Consider the following 22,014-nt stretch of genomic DNA (forward strand, 5'->3'; position numbering starts at 1 on the left):
AATTGCAGCTGCAGAAGCTGAATACTACATTACACTACTAGTTATGAGTACTGCATAATATATCTAGATTAATGACATAGGTAATCTTACCATAACATTCCATCTGAGTCGTTGCTTCATTTGTCTTCAACTTGCAGGTTTCAGATCGGTCATCAGATTGGACTCGGCAGAATACTCCAGCCTTGGAGCTGAAAACTGAGCTCCTCCTCTCCTACCCCCGCTCTCTCTCTGCATCCCTCAGATCGGGTTTGCTGCTAGAAATACACAACCACCATTACACACTAGGAAATGTTATCCACACCATCCACAGAACACCTCAGGGCTTGGATGACACAGGACAGGGAAGAACCCTAAGTCACTTCTACCAGATCCTCCCAGTACTGAGGAAGGGGGAAGGAGGGTGGGAAAAGCTGAAGACAAATGAAGCAACAACTCAGATGGAACGTTATGGTAAGAACATAACTTTTTCATCTGAGGTTGTTGACTTCATTTGATCTTCAGCTTGCGAGGCAGAGTCCCCAGCTCCATCAGTCCCAGGTGGCCCTCATGGAAGGATATTCTGAAGCATGACAGAGCCAAAGGATGCCCTACTCCTGGAATACACTTGTCCCTTCTTCCATGACGTCAGGTCATCAGGGGTATAAAACATGCATCCGACGCCATTACATCAGTTTTTCTTGCCCCAGATGTCAGGTGCCCCCCTAATGGGAAGCAATTAAATCTATAATACAAGGATATACCTCCAACAAAAAAGCAAATACACCAAAATTCTTTTTGAGCATAGTAAGTGAGAGCAGAAGTATAGCCAAAAGAAGAAAGGGGGCTGGAGGGAGGGTAACCAGGACAGCAACAGTGAATACACTCTAACAGCTACATTTATGGTAAGGGTACACAAAGTACAGTTGCGTACACTTACCATAAATGTAGATGTTCGAGTGTATTCACTGTTGCAATCATTACATTTGGGTAATCTGCTGGCAGGTTGCCCTCAGTCGGCCTGAATAACAAAGTCTTGGGTCCTGCGTCAGTTGCTGTCTCTTCTTCCATGACGTCAGGGGTATAAAACATGCAGCCGACACCATTTTAATCAGTTTTCCTTGCCCCAGATGTCAGGTGCCCCACAATGGGAAGCAAAATACAAATATTATATATATATATATATATATATATATATATATATATATATATATATATATATATGCATGTAATTTAGAACACAATAAATATACCTCCAACTAAAAGCAAATGCACCAAAAAGGCTTTTGAGCATAGCAAAGGAAAGAGGAGGTATAATAAGAGAGAAAAAAGGGGGCTGGCAGGTGGGTAACCAGGACTGCAACAGTGAATACACTAACATCTACATTTATAACAAGTGTACACAACAGTACTATGTTCTTCGTGTTTCACTGTTGCAGTCATTACATTTGGGTTGAATCCCAAAGCTATGGTTGGGAGGATGGAATTGTACAGCATTAGGAGCAGCTGTTAAGGCCCTGCAGGACAGCAGTGGCAAAGCCTGCTCTGGATTTGGAAAAGAGAGGTAAATGGTAATGTTTTGTGAATGTATGAACAGAGCTCCAAGTAGCAGCTTCTAGAATGTCTCTGGTAGGAACCCCTATGAGAAAAGCTGCTGAAGTAGATGCAGCACTGGTGGAATGGGATCCGATTCCCTTGGGGACAGGTTTACCATGGTGCATGTAGCAGAAACAAATACAATGGCTTATCCATTTTGAAATAGTCGCTTGAAATAGCCTTTCCTTCTGCTCCTGCAGCAAATGCCACCAGTAGTTGCTCAGACATTCTTAGAGATTTTGTCCTGTTTAAGTAGAATCTTAGCTGTCTGTGTATATCCAACGAATGCAGAATCCGCTCCCCCTTGTTCTGCGGATTTGGGAAAAAAGTTGGCAGATGAATGGTCTGATTCAGAGCCACACTGGATATCACCTTAGGCATAAAGGATGGATTGGTCCTGAGGGCCACCCTGTCCGGACAAAAGATAATGAAAGGCTCCACTGCCATGAGAGCCTGTAGTTCTGAAATCCTTCTAGCTGAAGTGACTGCTAAAAGAAAGGCTGTCTTCCAAGAGAGAAATTTTATGTATGCAGTAGTCGCTGGTTCAAAAGGAGGTAGGGTGAGTTTTTCCAGCACAAAATTGAGGTCCCATTCAGGAGTTGGTGCTCTCCTGGGAGGTCTCAAATTTTTGGCCACTCTGAGGTACTGCTTTAGCAGGGGATGAGAAAAGAGAGGAGGCTCTGTGTAGTAATGAGCCGAAATGGCAGAGGCATGGATTTTTATAGAAGAAAAAGATAGGCCCTTGTGAAGCATCTCAGTTAAATATTGCAGAATCTGAGGAATGTTGGGCATTGCTGTGTTTATTCCTTGTTCTTCGGTCTAGGCACAGAATCTTTTCCATTTACCAGCATAAGATTTTTTAGTACTAGGCCTTCTAGCCTCCAAAATGACATCCATCACAGGTTTACTGAGAGATGTGACTGGTGAAATTAGCTGATTAGCCATGCTGCAAGATTCAGAGTTTGGAGCCGAGTGTGCAGAATCTGATAGTTCTGCCGAGACAGTAGATGAGGTGTCGTACCACGGAGGAAGGTGTGACATATTGGTAGAAGCGGGTATCAGTGCTGGTGAGGCCAGTCTGGAGCAATCAGAATCATTTTCGGTTTTTCTTGTCTGACTTTTAGTAAAACCTTGGAGAGCAGAGGCAGAGGGGAAAGGCATAGACTGATAGGTTTTTCCCGCTGAAAAATAGAGCATCCACTTTCCAAGCTTTTTTGTGATGAATTCTTGTGCAGAATTTGTACTGATAGTTTTGGGGAGAGGCAAAAAGATCTATGTCTGGGTTCCCCCATCTTTGTGTCAACATGCTGAAGACTTGTGGATCCAAGTTTCCATTCGTGTGGGTCCATAAGGTTTCTGCTTAGTTCGTCTGCCAGAGTATTTTGCTTTCCTGGCAGGAATTGAGCTTGCAGATGTATTTGGCAAGTCAAGGCCGTGTTCCACAAGGCCATGGCAAGTCTGCAAAGGGGGTAGGAGTGTGTACCCACTTGCTTATGTACCACATGACCATGGTGTTGTCCATCTTTACCATTAGTTGTCCTGGTAGAATGTGGTCAATGAAGGCTGTCAGAACATTCTGTACAACTAACATTTCCTTTTGATTTATATGTAGGTGCATTTGACTTGGGTTTCATTTGCCATGAATGCACTTCCCTGCCAGGTGAGCCCCCCATGTACAGTCTGATGCGTCTGTTGTTAAGGTTTGGGCAGCAGGGGGTAGTGTGAATGGTAGTCCCTTGTTTTGGTGGCAGGTCTCTGCCCACCAAAGGAACTCTAGGCATAGGCAAGGTACTATAGGAACTATAGCTTCTAGATCCTGTAAATGTTTTTTTTGTAAATGTCCTTTATTATCTTTCTAGTCCCTGGCTGCTGTATGCTCCTGAACCCAGAGGATATCTACAACCTCAACCTATCCACGGCCTTCCTCTACTGAACATACCTGGCCTCTAAGGACCTCCTGAATTACCTCAGGCTTTGGCCATTTTGGACCGTCTGTCTCTACTACTACCCCACTGAATTTTTCACCTGCTACTACAATTAATTAACAAACAACCTATCCACGGCCTTCCTCTACTGAACATACCTGGCCTCTAAGGACCTCCTGAATTACCTCAGGCTTTGGCCATTTTGGACCGTCTGTCTCTACTACTACCCCACTGAATTTTTCACCTGCTACTACAATTAATTAACAAACAACCTATCCACGGCCTTCCTCTACTGAACATACCTGGCCTCTAAGGACCTCCTGAATTACCTCAGGCTTTGGCCATTTTGGACCGTCTGTCTCTACTACTACCCCACTGAATTTTTCACCTGCTACTACAATTAATTAACAAACAACCTATCCACGGCCTTCCTCTACTGAACATACCTGGCCTCTAAGGACCTCCTGAATTACCTCAGGCTTTGGCCATTTTGGACCGTCTGTCTCTACTACTACCCCACTGAATTTTTCACCTGCTACTACAATTAATTAACAAACAACCTATCCACGGCCTTCCTCTACTGAACATACCTGGCCTCTAAGGACCTCCTGAATTACCTCAGGCTTTGGCCATTTTGGACCGTCTGTCTCTACTACTACCCCACTGAATTTTTCACCTGCTACTACAATTAATTAACAAACAACCTATCCACGGCCTTCCTCTACTGAACATACCTGGCCTCTAAGGACTTCCTGAATTACCTCAGGCTTTGGCCATTTTGGACCGTCTGTCTCTACTACTACCCCACTGAATTTTTCACCTGCTACTACAATTAATTAACAAACAACCTATCCACGGCCTTCCTCTACTGAACATACCTGGCCTCTAAGGACCTCCTGAATTACCTCAGGCTTTGGCCATTTTGGACCGTCTGTCTCTACTACTACCCCACTGAATTTTTCACCTGCTACTACAATTAATTAACAAACAACCTATCCACGGCCTTCCTCTACTGAACATACCTGGCTTCTAAGGACCTCCTGAATTACCTCAGGCTTTGGCCATTTTGGACAGTCTGTCTCTACTACTACCCCAATGAATTTTTCACCTGCTACTACAATTAATTAACAAAGTATGTTTGCACATTTGGCTCATCCTGAATGAAATTGCTTGTTCATTGGCTTGTACATACTGTTTTTGCCTCTGAATCAGGTACTCCAGCAGCCAGACTCCTCTCCCGGCCTACTTTCACCTAATAGTCCTATCCCTGTTTCTACCATTTCTTTCATCACCTTTCCATCCCTTGCCTAAGGTACTTTCTGCATCTTACTTTCTGCCCACTAGGTGGCAGTATAACACAGCTTTGTCTCCCCCTCATCTTTAATTTTCTTAGCCCAATACTCTTATCTTTTCTTCTATTTTTCTCACCTATTACCTTACTGATTCTCCCACTAGCCCCTACTTTTCCCCTCCTATCTCCTCACCCAGACTGTATTTCCTACCTTGACAAGCTTCTTGGTGCTCCGGCTCTCCTTCTGGACTGATTGGCTACGCTTTCTCCAGTAGTTGTTTCTCCTTAGACTCATATCTCTCTCTACTTTTATCCTTGCTTTCACTTTTTCTTCCTCTAGTTTACCTACTCTACTTCTTCCTTTCCCAGATTTACCTACGATAGTATTTGATTCTCCCAAAGTACCCTGCAGGTACCTCCCCTCCTTGCACACCTTCCTTACCTGCCCCCTCTGTTTTTGTTGTCCCTCCCTTTTTCCCACCTCATTTCCTGCCTCTACTGCTTATAAGGAGGTGACCTCTGCGCCTTTCCTTTATTATCTTTCTAGTCCCTGGCTGCTGTATGCTCCTGAACCCAGAGGATATCTACAACCTGTAAGTCTCCTCAAGTGTTTTATAACTATTTTGTCTTTGGTCATGGCATTTATACCGCTATGTAATATTGTGCCTTGGAGGCAATTGTAATGCTTTGGAGTGTTTTGTGTTTCTGGTGCCCCTTGTATTTTTACATCGTTTATGGTGATTATCGCTCCTGGTATATCTCTACTGTAGCAGATCCTTTGAAGCCATTTGCATAATATAGCCTAGCGTTATTACTTAAGCTCTATGTTGTTTTGCGACTTGCAGAGTCCTGCTCACTCTAGCTTGTTACCCGAAGGAAATATTTTGCGCATCCTCCCACAGTTTATTAACACGGCACTGCTAGTACCTTCAGTAGATAGCGCTGCTCTTGGATAACCTGGTAGCTTAACAATTATAGGGGTGTTTTAGCGCTGTGTATAGCGGGGTAATTAACCTCTATTTTAGTCTTACCGACTTGAGTCTACACTTGTTAGCCGGAAATTGTACTGTGCACGCACTGTGTATAGCGGAGTAATTCAAACTCTAATTTAGTTATAGCGACTTAAGTGTAACTTTGTTAGGCTGGGAATTGTACGAGTCTAGATAGTCGTACTATGTCTGAGTGTGCTGACTACCTCGCACGCTAATCTCCAGTAACTACCGATAACTGTTCTACCTGGCTTTACAGTTTAATTTTTGCTGTGGAAACTAATTATTTGTTTTATAACCACTAGTTTTAACTGTTAACACCCTATCAGCGACCTTAGCTTTAGGTCCTTTTCCACGTGGCCAGGACTGCGTAGTTCTATAAGCGAGCTTTAAACTCCATGTTGCTACATTAGCATTCCGCTTACTTTTTCCCCTCATTGAATGTAATAACGGGGCTGAACAGCATGCTTAGACCCAGCCAGTGAATCCTAATCGGGCTTATGCATGTATTTTTCCTAGAATAGTTTGGGCATATGTTTCCTTTGCATACTGTCGTGATAAGGTTAAGTGTACTGTAGCTTTGTCTATATCTTTCTAAATGACCTTATTTTTCATCATTGACTTGCTAGCATTGTTTTCAAGTAACGGATATGCTTTGAAACTGTGGAAAACTGTTGATTGAAGCTGTTTTAGTTCCTGACTGGTTTAAAATGTTATACCTATCCTTTTATTGTGTATACCTCTGAAGAGTCACAGGACGCTTTTAAGAACTGCTAGAACTGTTATATGTTACATGGGTCTCTTTCAAATTGCTCGTTTTTTCATCTGAACTGAATGTTTTTTCTCCTAATCATTAATGTAACTACTCTTAGGAAGTATTACTACAGCTTTTTAACTATTTTGCAGAAGTACAGTATTATCTAATCTCAACTGTGTAACTTAAGTCCTTTAATGAGATATTACATTTTTAACATCCTCTCTCTCTTACCTCTTCGCATTCCTAGCAACCTATCCACGGCCTTCCTCTACTGAACATACCTGGCCTCTAAGGACCTCCTGAATTACCTCAGGCTTTGGCCATTTTGGACAGTCTGTCTCTACTACTACCCCACTGAATTTTTCACCTGCTACTACAATTAATTAACAAACAAACATACTGAACCTCTCTAAGGACCTCCTGAATCCTGAAAGACCTTGGGCTTTTTTTGATTTGGACCGCTCTACTCTACCCCACTGAATTTTTTTTTTTTTTGCTACTATACTATTAACAAACAACCTATCCCACGGCCTTCTCTACTGAACATACCCTGGCTTCTAAGGACCTCCTGAATTACCTCAGGCTTTGGCCATTTGGACAGTCTGTCTCTTACTACTACCCAATGAATTTTTCACCTGCTACTACAATTAATTAACAAAGTATGTTTGCACATTTGGCTCATCCTGAATGAAATTGCTTGTTCATTGGCTTGTACATACTGTTTTTGCCTCTGAATCAGGTACTCCAGCAGCCAGACTCTCTCCCGGCCTACTTTCACCTAATAGTCCTATCCCTGTTTCTACCATTTCTTTCATCACCTTTCCATCCCTTGCCTAAGGTACTTTCTGCATCTTACTTTCTGCCCACTAGGTGGCAGTATAACACAGCTTTGTCTCCCCCTCATCTTTAATTTTCTTAGCCCAATACTCTTATCTTTTCTTCTATTTTTCTCACCTATTACCTTACTGATTCTCCCACTAGCCCCTACTTTTCCCTCCTATCTCCTCACCCAGACTGTATTTCCTACCTTGACAAGCTTCTTGGTGCTCCGGCTCTCCTTCTGGACTGATTGGCTACGCTTTCTCCAGTAGTTGTTTCTCCTTAGACTCATATCTCTCTCTACTTTTATCCTTGCTTTCACTTTTTCTTCCTCTAGTTTACCTACTCTACTTCTTCCTTTCCCAGATTTACCTACGATAGTATTTGATTCTCCCAAAGTACCCTGCAGGTACCTCCCCTCCTTGCACACCTTCCTTACCTGCCCCTCTGTTTTTGTTGTCCCTCCCTTTTTCCCACCTCATTTCCTGCCTCTACTGCTTATAAGGAGGTGACCTCTCTGGGCGCCTTTCCTTTATTATCTTTCTAGTCCCTGGCTGCTGTATGCTCCTGAACCCAGAGGATATCTACAACCTGTAAGTCTCCTCAAGTGTTTTATAACTATTTTGTCTTTGGTTGCGGCATTTATACCGCTATGTAATATTGTGCCTTGGAGGCAATTGTAATGCTTTGGAGTGTTTTGTGTTTCTGGTGCCCCCCTTGTATTTTTACATCGTTTATGGTGATTATCGCTCCTGGTATATCTCTACTGTAGCAGATCCTTTGAAGCCATTTGCATAATATAGCCTAGCGTTATTACTTAAGCTCTATGTTGTTTTTGCGACTTGCAGAGTCCTGCTCACTCTAGCTTGTTACCCGAAGGAAATATTTTGCGCATCCTCCCCACAGTTTATTAATACGGCACTGCTAGTACCTTCAGTAGATAGCGCTGCTCTTGGATAACCTGGTAGCTTAACAATTATAGGGGTGTTTTTAGCGTACTGTGTATAGCGGGGTAATTAACCTCTATTTTAGTCTTACCGACTTGAGTCTACACTTGTTAGCCCGGGAAATTGTACTGTGCATGTACTGTGTATAGCGGAGTAATTCAAACTCTAATTTAGTTATAGCGACTTAAGTGTAACTTTGTTAGGCTGGGAATTGTACGAGTCTAGATAGTCGTACTATGTCTGAGTGTGCTGACTACCTCGCACGCTAATCTCCAGTAACTACCGATAACTGTTCTACCTGGCTTTACAGTTTAATTTTTGCTGTGGAAACTAATTATTTGTTTTATAACCACTAGTTTTAACTGTTAACACCCTATCAGCGACCTTAGCTTTAGGTCCTTTTCCACGTGGCCAGGACTGCGTAGTTCTATAAGCGAGCTTTAAACTCCATGTTGCTACATTAGCATTCCGCTTACTTTTCCCCTCATTGAATGTAATAACGGGGCTGAACAGCATGCTTAGACCCAGCCAGTGAATCCTAATCGGGCTTATGCATGTATTTTTCCTAGAATAGTTTGGGCATATGTTTCCTTTGCATACTGTCGTGATAAGGTTAAGTGTACTGTAGCTTTGTCTATATCTTTCTAAATGACCTTATTTTTCATCATTGACTTGCTAGCATTGTTTTCAAGTAACGGATATGCTTTGAAACTGTGGAAAACTGTTGATTGAAGCTGTTTTAGTTCCTGACTGGTTTAAAATGTTATACCTATCCTTTTATTGTGTATACCTCTGAAGAGTCACAGGACGTTTTAAGAACTGCTAGAACTGTTATATGTTACATGGGTCTCTTTCAAATTGCTCGTTTTTTCATCTGAACTGAATGTTTTTTCTCCTAATCATTAATGTAACTACTCTTAGGAAGTATTACTACAGCTTTTTAACTATTTTGCAGAAGTACAGTATTATCTAATCTCAACTGTGTAACTTAAGTCCTTTAATGAGATATTACATTTATAACATCCTCTCTCTCTTACCTCTTCGCATTCCTAGCAACCTATCCACGGCCTTCCTCTACTGAACATACCTGGCCTCTAAGGACCTCCTGAATTACCTCAGGCTTTGGCCATTTTGGACCGTCTGTCTCTACTACTACCCCACTGAATTTTTCACCTGCTACTACAATTAATTAACAAAGTATGTTTGCACATTTGGCTCATCCTGAATGAAATTGCTTGTTCATTGGCTTGTACATATTGTTTTGCCTCTGAATCAGGTACTCCAGCAGCCAGACTCCTCTCCCGGCCTACTTTCACCTAATAGTCCTATCCCTGTTTCTACCATTTCTTTCATCACCTTTCCATCCCTTGCCTAAGGTACTTTCTGCATCTTACTTTCTGCCCACTAGGTGGCAGTATAACACAGCTTTGTCTCCCCCTCATCTTTAATTTTCTTAGCCCAATACTCTTATCTTTTCTTCTATTTTTCTCACCTATTACCTTACTGATTCTCCCACTAGCCCCTACTTTTCCCCTCCTATCTCCTCACCCAGACTGTATTTCCTACCTTGACAAGCTTCTTGGTGCTCCGGCTCTCCTTCTGGACTGATTGGCTACGCTTTCTCCAGTAGTTGTTTCTCCTTAGACTCATATCTCTCTCTACTTTTATCCTTGCTTTCACTTTTTCTTCCTCTAGTTTACCTACTCTACTTCTTCCTTTCCCAGATTTACCTACGATAGTATTTGATTCTCCCAAAGTACCCTGCAGGTACCTCCCCTCCTTGCACACCTTCCTTACCTGCCCCCTCTGTTTTTTTGTTGTCCCCTCCCTTTTTCCCACCTCATTTCCTGCCTCTACTGCTTATAAGGAGGTGACCTCTGCGGCGCCTTTCCTTTATTATCTTTCTAGTCCCTGGCTGCTGTATGCTCCTGAACCCAGAGGATATCTACAACCTGTAAGTCTCCTCAAGTGTTTTATAACTATTTTGTCTTTGGTTGCGGCATTTATACCGCTATGTAATATTGTGCCTTGGAGGCAATTGTAATGCTTTGGAGTGTTTTGTGTTTCTGGTGCCCCCCTTGTATTTTTACATCGTTTATGGTGATTATCGCTCCTGGTATATCTCTACTGTAGCAGATCCTTTGAAGCCATTTGCATAATATAGCCTAGCGTTATTACTTAAGCTCTATGTTGTTTTTGCGACTTGCAGAGTCCTGCTCACTCTAGCTTGTTACCCGAAGGAAATATTTTGCGCATCCTCCCCACAGTTTATTAATACGGCACTGCTAGTACCTTCAGTAGATAGCGCTGCTCTTGGATAACCTGGTAGCTTAACAATTATAGGGGTGTTTTTAGCGTACTGTGTATAGCGGGGTAATTAACCTCTATTTTAGTCTTACCGACTTGAGTCTACACTTGTTAGCCCGGGAAATTGTACTGTGCACGTACTGTGTATAGCGGAGTAATTCAAACTCTAATTTAGTTATAGCGACTTAAGTGTAACTTTGTTAGGCTGGGAATTGTACGAGTCTAGATAGTCGTACTATGTCTGAGTGTGCTGACTACCTCGCACGCTAATCTCCAGTAACTACCGATAACTGTTCTACCTGGCTTTACAGTTTAATTTTTGCTGTGGAAACTAATTATTTGTTTTATAACCACTAGTTTTAACTGTTAACACCCTATCAGCGACCTTAGCTTTAGGTCCTTTTCCACGTGGCCAGGACTGCGTAGTTCTATAAGCGAGCTTTAAACTCCATGTTGCTACATTAGCATTCCGCTTACTTTTCCCTCATTGAATGTAATAACGGGGCTGAACAGCATGCTTAGACCCAGCCAGTGAATCCTAATCGGGCTTATGCATGTATTTTTCCTAGAATAGTTTGGGCATATGTTTCCTTTGCATACTGTCGTGATAAGGTTAAGTGTACTGTAGCTTTGTCTATATCTTTCTAAATGACCTTATTTTTCATCATTGACTTGCTAGCATTGTTTTCAAGTAACGGATATGCTTTGAAACTGTGGAAAACTGTTGATTGAAGCTGTTTTAGTTCCTGACTGGTTTAAAATGTTATACCTATCCTTTTATTGTGTATACCTCTGAAGAGTCACAGGACGTTTAAGAACTGCTAGAACTGTTATATGTTACATGGGTCTCTTTCAAATTGCTCGTTTTTTCATCTGAACTGAATGTTTTTTCTCCTAATCATTAATGTAACTACTCTTAGGAAGTATTACTACAGCTTTTTAACTATTTTGCAGAAGTACAGTATTATCTAATCTCAACTGTGTAACTTAAGTCCTTTAATGAGATATTACATTTTAACATCCTCTCTCTCTTACCTCTTCGCATTCCTAGCAACCTATCCACGGCCTTCCTCTACTGAACATACCTGGCCTCTAAGGACCTCCTGAATTACCTCAGGCTTTGGCCATTTTGGACAGTCTGTCTCTACTACTACCCCACTGAATTTTTCACCTGCTACTACAATTAATTAACAAAGTATGTTTGCACATTTGGCTCATCCTGAATGAAATTGCTTGTTCATTGGCTTGTACATATTGTTTTGCCTCTGAATCAGGTACTCCAGCAGCCAGACTCCTCTCGGCCTACTTTCACCTAATAGTCCTATCCCTGTTTCTACCATTTCTTTCATCACCTTTCCATCCCTTGCCTAAGGTACTTTCTGCATCTTACTTTCTGCCCACTAGGTGGCAGTATAACACAGCTTTGTCTCCCCCTCATCTTTAATTTTCTTAGCCCAATACTCTTATCTTTTCTTCTATTTTTCTCACCTATTACCTTACTGATTCTCCCACTAGCCCCTACTTTTCCCTCCTATCTCCTCACCCAGACTGTATTTCCTACCTTGACAAGCTTCTTGGTGCTCGGCTCTCCTTCTGGACTGATTGGCTACGCTTTCTCCAGTAGTTGTTTCTCCTTAGACTCATATCTCTCTCTACTTTTATCCTTGCTTTCACTTTTTCTTCCTCTAGTTTACCTACTCTACTTCTTCCTTTCCCAGATTTACCTCGATAGTATTTGATTCTCCCAAAGTACCCTGCAGGTACCTCCCTCCTTGCACACCTTCCTTACCTGCCCCTCTGTTTTTGTTGTCCCTCCCTTTTTCCCACCTCATTTCCTGCCTCTACTGCTTATAAGGAGGTGACCTCTGCGGCGCCTTTCCTTTATTATCTTTCTAGTCCCTGGCTGCTGTATGCTCCTGAACCCAGAGGATATCTACAACCTGTAAGTCTCCTCAAGTGTTTTATAACTATTTTGTCTTTGGTTGCATTTATACCGCTATGTAATATTGTGCCTTGGAGGCAATTGTAATGCTTTGGAGTGTTTTGTGTTTCTGGTGCCCCTTGTATTTTTACATCGTTTATGGTGATTATCGCTCCTGGTATATCTCTACTGTAGCAGATCCTTTGAAGCCATTTGCATAATATAGCCTAGCGTTATTACTTAAGCTCTATGTTGTTTTGCGACTTGCAGAGTCCTGCTCACTCTAGCTTGTTACCCGAAGGAAATATTTTGCATCCTCCCACAGTTTATTAATACGGCACTGCTAGTACCTTCAGTAGATAGCGCTGCTCTTGGATAACCTGGTAGCTTAACAATTATAGGGGTGTTTTAGCGTACTGTGTATAGCGGGTAATTAACCTCTATTTTAGTCTTACCGACTTGAGTCTACACTTGTTAGCCCGGGAAATTGTACTGTGCACGTACTGTGTATAGCGGAGTAATTCAAACTCTAATTTAGTTATAGCGACTTAAGTGTAACTTTGTTAGGCTGGGAATTGTACGAGTCTAGATAGTCGTACTATGTCTGAGTGTGCTGACTACCTCGCACGCTAATCTCCAGTAACTACCGATAACTGTTCTACCTGGCTTTACAGTTTAATTTTTGCTGTGGAAACTAATTATTTGTTTTATAACCACTAGTTTTAACTGTTAACACCCTATCAGCGACCTTAGCTTTAGGTCCTTTTCCACGTGGCCAGGACTGCGTAGTTCTATAAGCGAGCTTTAAACTCCATGTTGCTACATTAGCATTCCGCTTACTTTTTCCCCTCATTGAATGTAATAACGGGGGCTGAACAGCATGCTTAGACCCAGCCAGTGAATCCTAATCGGGGCTTATGCATGTATTTTTCCTAGAATAGTTTGGGCATATGTTTCCTTTGCATACTGTCGTGATAAGGTTAAGTGTACTGTAGCTTTGTCTATATCTTTCTAAATGACCTTATTTTTCATCATTGACTTGCTAGCATTGTTTTCAAGTAACGGATATGCTTTGAAACTGTGGAAAACTGTTGATTGAAGCTGTTTTAGTTCCTGACTGGTTTAAAATGTTATACCTATCCTTTTATTGTGTATACCTCTGAAGAGTCACAGGACGTTTTAAGAACTGCTAGAACTGTTATATGTTACATGGGTCTCTTTCAAATTGCTCGTTTTTTCATCTGAACTGAATGTTTTTTCTCCTAATCATTAATGTAACTACTCTTAGGAAGTATTACTACAGCTTTTTAACTATTTTGCAGAAGTACAGTATTATCTAATCTCAACTGTGTAACTTAAGTCCTTTAATGAGATATTACATTTTTAACATCCTCTCTCTCTTACCTCTTGGCATTCCTAGCAACCTATCCACGGCCTTCCTCTACTGAACATACCTGGCTTCTAAGGACCTCCTGAATTACCTCAGGCTTTGGCCATTTTGGACAGTCTGTCTCTACTACTACCCCACTGAATTTTTCACCTGCTACTACAATTAATTAACAAAGTATGTTTGCACATTTGGCTCATCCTGAATGAAATTGCTTGTTCATTGGCTTGTACATACTGTTTTTGCCTCTGAATCAGGTACTCCAGCAGCCAGACTCCTCTCGGCCTACTTTCACCTAATAGTCCTATCCCTGTTTCTACCATTTCTTTCATCACCTTTCCATCCCTTGCCTAAGGTACTTTCTGCATCTTACTTTCTGCCCACTAGGTGGCAGTATAACACAACTTTGTCTCCCCCTCATCTTTAATTTTCTTAGCCCAATACTCTTATCTTTTCTTCTATTTTTCTCACCTATTACCTTACTGATTCTCCCACTAGCCCCTACTTTTCCCCTCCTATCTCCTCACCCAGACTGTATTTCCTACCTTGACAAGCTTCTTGGTGCTCCGGCTCTCCTTCTGGACTGATTGGCTACGCTTTCTCCAGTAGTTGTTTCTGCCCCGGCTCCCCTCCCTACCCCTTATCCCACCCACCCCACGTATCCCTACATTTATACCTAACTAGCCACACCCCTACTGCTCTAGCCTATCCCACCTACCAATCTTCATCAACATAACCTCACCTTACCATTGCCCTCCCACCCTCACTACTCTCTTGTAGATTAACCCTGTCAAACTCCCATAGCCTTCTACCTCACAGCATTTTACTTTCCCTATATTAACTACCTCTACTATCAGATCCTTGCTCCTCACCTCAACATGCCATCTAAAATCATCAAACCCCATTACATGAACAGTATAACTAGAAACATCCTAGGTAAACTGTCACTCCTACTTATTTTTTCACTAGCTGTCTCACTACCTTACATCCTTACATCTTTTGAAGACAAATCCATAAACCACATTCACTACCCTCATAAGCAAACAGCCTCTAATCATTCTACAGTGACACTATCTCACTCAAATATTACATCCATCCCTTCCTATCTCCCTGCCAAATGTCATAGACTCTCGCATATTAAACTATATACCCTCTCATCAAAAAGAATAAAATACCTTACAAATTTCTCTTTCTTACCACAATTCCAATTTAACCCATCTACCCTAATAGATGGCGACATACATCCAAACCCTGGGCCCACAGCTACCTCTCTTGATGCCAGACCTACTATTTGTAGCCCCTCCCTCCCATCCCTTACCTCTCAATCTAATGCATTAGTTATAGGACACCTGAACATACAAAGTGTTAACAACAAAGTCACACATCTCCATTCTCTTCTTGATCTTCACTCCTTGATATTCTCTGTCTTACAGAAACCTGGCTAAAACCCTGCACTAAAGATAATGAAATAATTCCCCCAGGTTATAACATTGTGAGACAAGATCGAAATACCCACAGAGGCGGGGTGTAGCCCTGCTATTTAAGACAAAACTTCACATATCCTTAGTTCCCTATGAACCTCAAGTGGATACCAAGGCTGAACTTCTTTTGGCTAAACTGCAAATTAACCCAAATAAATCAATCTTTATACTCTGTATCTACCTACCCCGAAACAACACTACTATAATCGAAAACATCCTTAGTTGGACATCTTCAAATTACCCTCAAGAAACTATCATATTAGGAGACCTAAACCAAGATTGGTCCTCAATAAACTCAGATAACCCCACCACCCATATTAATCTACATGGCTATTCTCAAATAATTAACACCACTACCAGGATCAACAAACCTAGCAACAAAGAAAGCATACTAGATTGGATTCTAATTAACAAACAACAACAATCCTACCTTGCAGGTACCTTACCTGATAACATTAGTGACCACTACCTAACCTATATCATAAGACTAAAGACTACTATCACTAACAACCCAGCCCTTAAAACCTCATGATATAATAAACACTTTAACCTTATCCTCTTCTTATCTGAACTAAATGCCTGCAACTGGAACCCCTAAAACTCTCACACTCGCTGATGCGGTTGAATATTTCAATTCTAGATTCTTATCAATCCTTGACAATCATGCACCAGAACGCACCATCAGAGTTAAAACTAAACCAGCCCCTGGCTAACTAAAGAAACAAGACAAAAATGTTACTCAGAAATAAATCCTGGTCTAAATGGAGATCTAGTAAATCTCCTTCAGATCAACTGATCTTTAGGCAACTCAGAAATTCTACCAAAAAGCAATAATCGGTGACAAAAGAAACTATTATAGTAATCTCCAACAAATTAATACTAATAAACCACAACAATTTTGGGCAACCTTAAATAAGATTATTCACCCTGGTAAGACTACTACTCCCGCCCCTCTGAGTCAGAAAACACACAACCCTAGAAACTGCCAACACCTTTAACTCCTTCTTTACTGAAACCATTAACTCTCTAGCCTCTCACCTCTCCATAGATAAATCATCCATCCCTGACCCCACTTCTACTAATCTCCCTACCTTTAAACTACAACCTATCTCCACCTCCTTTATCCAAAATGTCTCCAAAACTCAAACCTTGTACCCCTCTGCCGACAAACTTCCTGCCGAATACCTTCAAAAAGCAGCATCCATAATAGCCTACCCTGTATCCATCCTTATAAACAGAACTATCAGCGAAGAGTCCATTCCTGATATCTGGAAAATCTCATACATCATCCCCCTACATAAAGGTGGCAACTCCAATGAGTACTCCAATTATAGACCCATAGCCCTCTTTATCACCAATAGCAAAGATTATGGAAAAATGTATACACCATCAACTAATGAATCAACTCACTAAACATAATATTCTGTCCAATTGCCAACATGGTTTTAGGCCTTTTCACAGTACTACCACTGCCCTACTTTCCTTCACTGATCTTATCTTTAAAAATCGCAACAATAACAACCTATCTTCAGCCCTCTTTATAGACCTTTCCAAAGCTTTTGACATGGTCAACCATCCCCTACTCCTACAAATCCTGGAATCTATCTCTCTTGAACCCAAGGCTATCCACTGGTTTGCCTCTTACCTCAGCAATAGAAAGCAGGCCGTCCTCTGGGGTAACAATCTCTCATCTCTGCTACCTATCACTCTTGGTGTTCCACAGGGCTCTATTCTAGGCCCTCTCCTTTTCACTCTATTCATAAATGACCTTCAATTAGCCTTACCCCAAGCAACTTGCATCCAATATGCAGATGACTCCACACTTATCTGCTCATAAAAACTTCCTCTGAGTTACTGAACCCTTACTCAAAACGTCTTCAACACAGTCGAGACATGGTTCTTAAAACGCTGTTTACTTTTGAATGCTAAAAAAACCAAACTCCTCCTATTTAAGCCTACTTCTAGGTCCCCCCCACTAGAATTCTCCATCTCTTCTAACAATGGTACTGTTATATCCCCTGATTCTACCACTAAGCTGCTAGGTGTGACTATAGACAACTGCCTTACTTTTGATACTCATATTAACAATACCATTAAAATAGTCAATTGAAAACTGGGCTCCCTCTACAGAATTAAAACATTCTTAACTCCCAATGCTAAAGCTACACTTGCCCACTCTCATCTTATTTCTACTCTCCTCTATGCTTCACCCATCTACACTAACCTCAAGAAGAACAATATCTCTAAATTAGCTAACACTCTCAATAACATAGCTAGATTTGTCACCGGAAACAAATTTAGAACCCATCACTGTCTGAATCTACAACAACTTCACTGGCTAGAATTTCACAACATGCTATTACTCTCTCAACTTACCTTTGTCCATAGAATATTCTACCAACCTAACAATACACCTATCCTCTCTAATCTCTTTACCCCTTATACAAACCTAAATTCCCTTCGGTCCTCTAACAAACCTCTAGTTACTATATGTAAATCTAATAACTCAGCTGGTGAGTCCCTATTCTCCAACACCATTGGTAAGTCTTGGAATCAGCTTCCCACTGAACTCACTTCCATCACATCTCCTATTCTCTTTAAACAAAAACTAAAAACACACTTAACAAAACACTGGCTGTGCCCCTGTCTCAATCCTGACTAACCATGGCTCAGTAGTCTCTCACCTTTCTATCCTCCCTACTCTAAACCTGCTCTCTACTATTCCAGTCTCATACTTATACACTTTCCTCTCTCTTTTCTTATCTATCATGTTCTTTTTTTTCTCTCTTACCTCCTACCATATTTTAGTCCAAATCTGATAATTTTAAGTATTACTAAACCAGGACTTAATTTTTTATGTTGAGCACAATACTTACTTATCCTATCAAACTATGTTCCCTTCATTTTGTTTTGTATTGACTGTCTGTACAATTTGTGGAGCTTTTCTCCCCGGGCCTCTGCTGAAAAAGGAGTTGTCTCCAGTTAGACTAGCCCGGTTAACAAATGTTAAATAAATAAATAAAATAAATGTTGACACCATAGGCTTTTGAGATACCATTGCAGTCTCCTCATATGCAGCCTTGCATAGGGAATTAGAAGAATGCAGGAGGCCATGAACCCCAAGGCTTTCAGTATTTGCCTTGCAGATAACTGGGTTTTTGTGGCCACTTGTTTGAAGTAGGTTGTCAAATGAGTCCGTTTCTCTGGCGTGAGGATAGCCATCTGGGAAGTTGTAGTCAAGCTTGCTCCCAGCAATATAATTTGTTGACAGGGTACCAGGTGTGATTTATTTTCATTTATGGTGTACCCCAGACAAGTCAGTACCCTCTGAACAAAGGCCAGATGATTCAAAAGTATGTCCTGGCTTTCTGCATGAAACAGACAATCGTCCGGGTATGGATATATTTGAATATTTCTTTGCCTGCAGAATGCAATGACTGGAGCAAGGCACTTTGTGAATACCCTGGGCGCAGTAGATAAGCCAAAGGGCAATGCAGAGAACTGATAGTGCATGTAGCCTGCTCTGAAGCGTAGGTATCTTCTGCAAGACTCCCTGATAGGAATGTGCAGGTATGCTTCTTTTAAGTCTAGTGTTGCCAACCATGCATCTTTGCCTAGCATAGGAAGCAGCTGGTGAAGAGTCAGCATCTTGAATTTTGTAATCACCAGAAAAGTGTTTAGAGTAGAAAGGTCCAGGATAGGATGCCATGTACTGCCTTTTTTGGGTACCAGAAAAAGTCTCTAATAGAAACCTTGTCCCTTTTCCTCTTTTGGTACCAAATGAATAACCCCCATGCTTAAGAGGGAGAGCACTGGATTTTGGGGCTCTACCCACTGATTTGGGGGTAGGTCTGGCCACCCGCTTAGTTTTGGTAAGGTGTGGAAGTGAAATCTGTATACTTAGGACACTATATTTAAAACCCATTTATCCTGGGTAATGAGTTCCCAGTTTCTGGCCTGCAGACCAATCTTTCCACCTAAAGGAGCATTCAGTTGGGAAGTGCTTGGAAGTTTTAAAAGCAAGTCATTGAGACAGTTTTCCATACGGGGGAGTCGTATTATTCACAGATTTGGAAGTGGGGGCCCCCCACCAGCTTAGTTCTGTCTTACTACTCCCGGATTTCGGTGCGGAAACCCCCCATTGCTGAGTCGTGTGTCCCCAGGACTGAAACCTGGGGTTTCTGCTGCGTCTGGGTTTGGCTTGAGAAGACCTGGAAGGGGCTGGAAAGGACCAATTCTTAGAGGGCCAGTGCCTACTAAATCTAGGAGGCGGAACTTGTAAGAAATCTAACAGTTTGCATAGATTTAGCTTTACCTTCCATCTTTTTAAGAACTTCCTCAGCCTTGTTGCCAAACAAGCGGTCCTGATTTAAGGGAGCATCCAACAATTTAGCTTTAACGTGATCAGGCAAAGATTGCTCCTTAAGCCAAGCATGCCTTCTGAGCACAGACCCAGTAGCAGCAGCCCTGCAAGAGGCCTCTAATGAATCAAATCCACATTGCAAAGTATGTTTTCCAACCTGTTCAGCAGAATGCATTAAATCCTGTAATTCTTTATTTTCCGCACAGTCAGGAATCATCATCATTTTCTGTTTAAGCAATCCAATAACATGTTGCTGATACTTTAACATATGAAACTGGCAGTTTAAAGCCCTAATGGCAAAGGTTGCAGAAGTGTAAACCTTCTTACCCCATCTATCCAGCGCCCTGGAGTCTCTATCAGGAGTAGGATTTTTAGCAGTAGAAGCCTTAATGCCCTTGGGTCCCTGTGAAATAGGATTTTTAAAAAGGAACTTGTATGAATCAGGAACCCTGCAATATCGGTCAGGTTTTTTGGGAGCAGGAGGAAAAGAATCAGGGGCCAAACTAGATTCTGAAAAAGCATCAACAATGTCTAGTACAGGAGGAATAGCTAAAGGCCTATGCTGAGGCAGGAGTAAGAAATTCCTAAGACTCTTTTTTGAATCAGAAAAATCCTGGCTTTCCCAGTGGAAATGCTCCCTTAGAGTATGTAAGGTTTCACCAAAAGAAAAATCCTCTGGAGGGGAAGCAGAAGGAATAGAGTCCTATGCATCAGAATCCTCATAAGTAGATAAGGGCAAATCCAGATCATGAGAAGAATCAGAAAAATCAGAATCCTGGTCAGAAGATTCATAAACAACCTCAGTCCTAGGTCTCTGAGAAGGGGGAGGTTGGCTTCCCCTGATTAGAGTTATAACACCTTCAACCATTCTTATCATTTGGTTTTTAGGCATAGGGGCCTGAGCATGCGGCCTGGGAGTAATTTTTTTAGGCATGGTTCGAGATTTAGACCTAAATGAAGGAGGCATCTGTTTAATATGCAAGTCTGTAGGCCTGAATACACCCTCAGAAGCCAGTGCCTGCACAGCGGCTCTGGACCCATCCAAGATAGACATTTGTGGGTTCCATAGTTGAAGCATCTTGTGGCATACCTGACTCCGAATGGGTCTCAGTAGAGGCCTGCGAATCAGAAGTAGCGGGTATCAGGGTCTGCGAAAGCGCCTCACTGAGTACCGGTGAACTGGCGACTGGCTTAGGAGAAGCGCCGTCATCAGTTTTGGACCTCGGCGGCCTGTCTCTGTCTTTATCTTTGCATTTTTTTCAAAATCCCGGTAGTCGGATGGCTAACAGACAACATTTCTGGATAATTAAACTGAGAACCGAAATATTTAGAGGCAAAATACACAGACGACGGATAGTGCACTTATTAAATAAAGCAGAAAACCCAGAGCAAGGTACGTCGTGGTCAGGGCCTAGGCAAGGAATACAGTACGAATGAAAATCTTTATGAGGTATTTGCTTTCCACAAGTAATGCAATTATTAAATTTTAATGACATCGGTAAGGAGCAAGAAAAAGTTTCCCCAATGGGGTACTTAGATTTAGTTGAAGACTTCGGTTCTGAAACTTGAAAACGAAAATTTCAAGAGTTGGACGACTGGCACTTGTGAACTGCTTCTTCTTCGGGCACCGCATGGCAAGAAAGACTGTTGTAATGGCGTCAGCTGCATGTTTTATACCCCTGACGATCTGATGTCATGGAAGAAGGGACAGCAACTGACGCAGGACACAAGACTTTGTTAATCAGGCTGACTGAGGGCTACTGCAAGCAGATAACCTAAATGTAATGACTGCAACAGTGAAACACGAAGAACATCCAGAGCTTGTAACACCAAAGTAAGGTCCCAAGGTGGAGTAGGATCCTTAATCGGAGACAGAAAGATGCCATTCAAAAGGGCCTTACATATTTTAGTGGATGCTAAGGAGGAAGAATCTTCACCAATGTGAAAATTAGAGATGGCAGCCAACTTCACCTTAACCATGGAGAACCTAGCCCCGCTATTAAAGACATGAGCCAAAATGTTTTAAATAGCTGGAACCAGAGCCATGAAAGGATCTAACTGGCATTGTCAAGCCCAAATAGTAAATTTCTTCCATTTGCTGGAGTAAATTTTCCTGGTGGAAGCTTTATGAGATGCAATCAAAATCTGCTGAATGAGGGAGTTGTAGCCAAAGGAAGTGGAGTAGCCAAGCAGTTAGCTTCAGGCTGACTATGTCTGGGTATCAATCACCCAAAGGGTGGGACAGAAGATCCGGA

At 41.8% G+C, this 22,014-nt stretch overlaps 1 protein-coding gene and 1 long non-coding RNA gene across 9 annotated transcripts in view; one reads left to right on the forward strand and one right to left on the reverse strand.

Moving 5' to 3' along the window:
• MTMR3 (myotubularin related protein 3) overlaps positions 1-22,014 on the reverse strand; it is a 2,239,538-nt gene that overhangs the window by 1,012,021 nt on the left and 1,205,503 nt on the right. The window lies entirely within an intron of this gene.
• Positions 7,159-14,162, forward strand: LOC122799365. 2 transcript variants are annotated; one of them, XR_006364462.1, is made up of 4 exons: positions 7,159-7,193; positions 9,354-9,497; positions 11,659-11,802; positions 13,949-14,162. It is a non-coding gene; the product is annotated as an uncharacterized LOC122799365 (long non-coding RNA). The 2 variants fall into 2 exon arrangements; XR_006364461.1 differs by lacking the exon at positions 13,949-14,162 and having other exon boundaries at positions 11,659-11,861.

This window comes from Protopterus annectens, chromosome 4.part0, assembly GCF_019279795.1.
Source record: "Protopterus annectens isolate FY-2018-M chromosome 4.part0, PAN1.0, whole genome shotgun sequence".
NCBI lineage: Eukaryota > Metazoa > Chordata > Ceratodontiformes > Protopteridae > Protopterus > Protopterus annectens.